The sequence below is a fragment of the Bemisia tabaci genome, chromosome 5 (genome assembly GCF_918797505.1).
Source record: "Bemisia tabaci chromosome 5, PGI_BMITA_v3".
Taxonomy (NCBI): Eukaryota; Metazoa; Arthropoda; class Insecta; order Hemiptera; family Aleyrodidae; genus Bemisia; species Bemisia tabaci.
Genome location: NC_092797.1, coordinates 41,653,625 through 41,659,609, shown reverse-complemented (window position 1 = coordinate 41,659,609; position 5,985 = coordinate 41,653,625). Strand labels below are relative to the sequence as shown.

Here is a 5,985-nt window from a genome sequence, read left to right as displayed (position 1 = left end):
TTATTTCAGCTTCCTAATCATTATCTTACAACGTACATACATCAGCTTTGTGCATTAAAACTAGTCTCATGACTGTTATGAATAAAATTAAAATAATTTAATTAACATAGAAACGCAAGCTTAAGATTATTTTTTGTTTGAAGAGAAATCACGTAAATTTATTAAATTTTTTTTAAGACGTGCCATGGAGGATGGACGCGTCCAACTTTATCCAAAGTTTCAACCGCAAGTCACGTGCGATCATTCAACTAACTGTTCTTCTCGCAAAATTGACGCCAAGTGCGAAGCTTTGAAGTTCAAAGTACGCGGTCATGATACGACAAGAGGCGAGCTTGCAGACGAGTGAGTGCAGCACTCTAGCGGGACAATCGCGTACTGTTCCAAAAGGTCTGCAACTTCTCTTCTCTCAAAGATAGCGCTAACTTACACTGTCCGCGTTTGGCGCCAAAATGGGAGGAGTAACTAACCACTTGGAGTGGCGCGTCGTTTCAAATGTGCGCTCTTTTTCCCAGTGTCCGTCAGTGCACATTCTTTTGTGGTGTGAACATCGATTTGCATTTTCTTCGAATTTTCTCTTCCGATGCATCAGTACTATGATTTCATAATCTTGCAGGAGGGAAATCAAGCCTCTCTTTTGTATCATTCTCTTTTTATATTATTAAAAATGGTAAAACTATCTTCCTCGTCAGATCGAAGTAGTTGCTCAATTTTATTAGGGGATCCATGTGGCTTAATTTTTTCGCCAGCAGCACTTTATCGCACATTGCGGCGACGATCTCCTTTCTAAATTTAAATCTATTGTGAAGAGTCGATTTCAGGTACAGTGGATGGGCTTCGATGAACTTAGATGGATGAAATCCAGTCCTACCGATGTTCTATAAAATCGTGGGTGCTTCCTTACTTAACTCGGCTTCATTCTCTTGACACGTCTGCCAACATCCAGAGAATTCATTTTATGGATTTACCGGAATTATTTTGCCGTCTGAGAGGCGAGTGTAGCTACTAAGGCTTATCGCGATAAGCCCTAAATAATTTATGAAATATTCATAAAAGACAACTGCATTGAAACCTTGAGGATATTTCCTATCCGACAGCCATCAATGTTTCAAAACGGCAAACATCTATCGTCATAAATCAAGACTATGCGGCCCCGACGTGTTGTGCGTGCGTTGCTGGAAGTGCCACGCAAGTTGTATCGCTGCATTTTGAAGGCGGTTTTATGTGGCCGTCCGTTCCGTATACAGTTTGCTCATTAATAATCAGTATGTTAATTTTTCAAGAATCATTGGACGGTGTTTAGCGAAAAGAATAAAATAATATGGAATTAGAACGGAAGGAAATGGGTTAAAATAGTTTTCCATTGTGATACTTACTTTGAAATACTTCATTCAAAAATAAAAACATGTAAAATTGAAAAATAGAAATAATCAATATTTTTAAATAGAATTGATTTATTAGTTATGCGACAGAATTCAGTTTTTCAACTGTTCACAACCGTGTAAATCTTATTTAATTTTTATGACACCACTCTGTGAGTGTGACTCTTAAAGTACTTAGAACGTATTGATTAAAGAGAGCTGTGCTGTAAAGAAGGCTTTAATACTTTTTCTTCAATTTTCTTCTAAAGATGTATTCGGTCGAAACAATTTTTCATTCTTTTTCCTCATTTTACGCTCCTCAAACTTTACATTCTGCCTAACATTTTTTCTTCGTAGATGATATTTCTCCATCACAATCATAGGTATCCATGCTCAATCGAAAGAAATTGAAAATGCAAAGAAATTCTTTGAATGCAATTTTTTTGCAGCCCTTCAAAATTAGGGTGCAGTTTAATATTCACACTTAACAAAGTGTTTACACTAAACAAAGTGCTCAGCCCTATTTATCACGATTAAATTATATAAAATCAGTATATGATAATGAATTCTAAACACACAATTTTCGCGACTACTTTCATACAACAAGCGTTTAACTGGAAGCTCATATTTTCTCAATGCTAGGATTTTATTTCCCCCACGCCATTAGTTGCATTTTCAGTCGGAGAAAACTCACATTGTTGCCAGTTCGAACCGTTAAAAGCTACGCATATCGATCATCTCTCACAAAATGAAGATATTCTAGTTAAATCCAGCAGCAGGGTCCTCAGGTTCGAACATCTGTGCACGACATTCCCCTCTTAATCCTCTGGGCTCCACTCTAGGGCTCCCGTCTGGGGTTAAGGGTTGCGGTACTGGAGATCACAATCTGTAAACAGTCTTGAGAGACTCGTTGTGAGAGCAGTTTAAGGAGGCGTAATTATTTTGCATACGCCGCCACTGCACCGCGCCAAAGATCAGAGACAATCCTTACAGCACGCCACTCGAGCTTCGGTAAGTAGGGCACTCAGAGTCTAAGTTACCAGATCGGGGGAATATTTTTCCCTTTAAAATAGAGTATAATTCTGCCGTGTTAAGGAAGAACGCCGTATGAACACTCGAGAGCTGCCAAATTTCCCTTGACATGTACATTATCCTTCGAATATTTCAGATTCAATTGCGTACAAAATAGTCTGGAAATTTTTGAAAAAAATATTCACAATTTTCCCAGTAGGAGGAAACTTGGCAACGTCTGAAGGCTCATACGGCGTTCTTTCTTAGCACGGCAGAATTGCGAACGTGATCAAGGAAAGGGATTCCGGTGCACGAGGATGCGTTTTTCACGAGAGCGATGTTGGTCGAACAGGGTCAAAAAAGTAGAGTTTCCAAGGGAAAAAACTCAGTGCACTGGAAAAAAAAAACACATTGGATCTAGATTCCAGACTCTTAAAAACATCGACAAGAAAAAATACTCTTGATTCAATCAGATTTAAGCTTAAATCAAGAACCAAGCCTCTTATTTGAGCGGATTTCCTTTTGATTTAAGCTTAAATCTGATTGAATCAAGAGTCCTTTTTCTTGTCAATGTTTTCACGAGTCTGGACTTTAGATCCAATGAGTTTTTTTTCCAGTGTAGGAAGGATAAATGTTCGTCAGCTTTTCGGCAATCAAACATTTTTTCGGTAAAAAGCTCGGGGACAAAATGGAAGTATAGCGTTTTCGTTGAGGACGGCAGTGTTTTAGAAAGTTCGAGAGAAAAAAATCGGCAACTATGGTGGAAGCTCAACCTCTTGTTACCCGTGAGCACGAAATGCAGCTGGGTCGTGCTTATGGCACTCCGTATTCGCGCGCGTTTTCATCCGTTTACGGTAGGGCACGGACTCTCCGGCAGCACATTTATAATTTTAAAGCCCGTTTAATCCCAGCTTTTTAGCATCATGAAAAGGAGTTCGTGAGCCATTTCTCACTCGGAGCAATTCGTCATTTCGCGGCTCTGTTCGTCTGTTATGTCTGGATGGAAACTTTATTCACCACTCCGTTGAGCGCTCTTACAACCATTCGGCCCATATCAGAAGATCGGCGAGAACTGCACGATAACAAAACTTTCTAGGTTGGCATTTCAAATCAGGGGAAGTAAAAGGGGGCAAGTACAATCTACCAATAAATCACAAAATACAACCGTCAAACGAGTCTATCAGCGAAGTTCAGTCAAATAACACGTGGAAAAAGAGGTAGGGATCGTTGGGTGATATGTGCATTTCCAATGGGTCTGTTGCGCTTGTCACAGAATCGTGTTTTGATGCTTCCCTCTTGCAGATCAACCAAAAATAATCAGATCTGTCTAAACAGCAACTTTCTACCTTGAATAGGTATGAACTGAGTTATTGCGCCTTGAAAAACTCGATTTATGACGTCATCCACCGCAATAGCGCCTACAAGACTCCATGAATACTTCACGCATTGCGTCAAACGTAGTGCGGTCAGCAGCGGTTAGTGTGAAATTCATAGTGTCTACAAGACTGCATGAATACTTCACGCATTGCGTCAAAAACAGTGCGGTCACTTGGTCAGCAGCGGTCAGCGTGAAACGCATAGCGCCTACAAGACTGTAGAGATACTTCACGCATTGCGCCAAACACAGTGCGGTTGGCGCGGTGGCGGAAATTAAGATCATTAGACCACATTCATGTTTATTTTTATTCATAATTTTTTCGTTCTTTTCTTATAAATGAAAGGCATCGTCCACACAGAGATAGGTCTACGGAACTTAATTTTCGAGCAAAGTTCCGTGAACTTTTGCTAGTGTTGACAGGGCTTTCACACAAAATGTGCCAAACGCGAGTAAACGCGTATTATGTACCCCTCCTCCTCCGGCACGTTCACCTGATGATTTCTATGGATGTTTCAAAACGAATGAGAATGAGACGAATGAGATGGGGCGGCAAAATGCAGGCGGTCCATGGGTGGCAAGAAGGTAAATCCGGCCCTGACGTCGAGTAAAGGAATTTATCACCTGCGAAGCAATACGTTTGATAAATAAGACAAAAACTCAAGTTATAATTGCAAAAACACCCTGACACGAAGTTAATATTGAAGCAGTTCAGATGGAAGCTATTGAAAGCCAGAGATGAAATCGATGAAGTTGAGTGTCTCGCAACTCCTAGTTCATTTTGGGAATGGGCCTGTTGCAAACTTTTGCTAGAGCAAAACTAAGAGTTGTTTCTTATAGATAATGCCTCAAAAATCACGATGAGCGCATCGGCAAACTCTGAAATGCACTCATAACTTCACAATCTGCGTAAGAAATTTGCGGTTTTTTGAGCTTCCCGCTTCAAAAACGATACTACGGCTCAGGTGAACATTTTGTTAGAGGAGTCGTTCCATCGTCTGCAATACTCATCATGGCCGACACCAATCCGCCAAAACACGTGTGATGGTACGAGATAACACCTGAACAGGATTAGACCAAGTAACAATCGGCGTGTTTACGTTCATATTTTTCTCGCCCGCCTTGATTGACCTTGAACTCTCCTCGAATTACGCGCAGAACTGCGCAAGCGTCGGCCATGATGAATATTGCCGACGATGGAGCGACTCCTCTAACAAAATGTTCACCTGTGCCGTAGTATCGTTTTTGAAGCGGGAAGCTCAAAAAACCGCAAATTTCTTACGCAGATTGTGAAGTTATAAGTGCATTTCAGACTTTGCCGATGCGCTCATCGTGATTTTTGAGGCATTATCTATAAGAAACAACTCTTATTTTTGCTCTAGCAAAAGTTTGCAACAGGCCCATTTCGCAGACTACATCAATCAGAGATACGACACGAATATTGATTGAAATACAACACGATTTTCGGTGCCTCGTTGCCAGGTTGGAAAAATAAATTCCCTCTTTTATAATAACTAGGTATTAACTATTAAAATGACAACACGCAAACACTTCATTGAAGCTTTGTATGAAAGCGTAGAACTGTCTCACCATGGAGCTCATCTCTTCATTAATTTCATCGATGCGTTAATAACTTGTTCAAGACCCCCAGGTATTCGAAGCTCCTTCAGAGAGGCGCTTTTGAAACTATTTTGCTTCCTTCGATAACTTGCGAAGTGTTGATAGCGTCTTTAAGCCTTCGCTTTGGAAAATAATGACGCACCAACGTAGAGAAGATCCTTTACTAAAGATGCGTAAGATAAAATTAGAGCCAACGGGAAGTGCGATTTGGTTCGTGCGGCCTCTAATTGGACCACATATTGCGATGCGGAACTGTAATTTCTGGCTCATCTGTAAAAACACTTATTTGCATAGGGAAACTAATGGTTCATACGTTGTTTCTCAACCGAGCCAGAAATTATAGTTCCGAATTGCAAAATGCACTAAAATTTAGAGAACTCGCGGAGACGGATGCGCAATCTTTTTTCCTGACAGACAGCAAACCCTCTCCTGGGTTAAAATTGTTGCTTCCTAATATTGACTTTACACTTACACTTGGAACTTCACACTTGGCGATTATGCCCCTCTTCAAACGACTCGTTCAGTTTAGGTTGCGCACATTATGGAACGTTGCGCTCATTCTCACCAGTTCGCCTTCAATTCGCGGGTAGGCAATGTGAGCTACTTAGGAGCAGTAATAGT

At 40.7% G+C, this 5,985-nt stretch overlaps 1 protein-coding gene across 1 annotated transcript in view; it reads right to left on the bottom strand.

Moving 5' to 3' along the window:
* The window catches only part of LOC109039133 (uncharacterized), a 424,526-nt gene that overhangs the window by 307,236 nt on the left and 111,305 nt on the right, over positions 1 to 5,985 (bottom strand).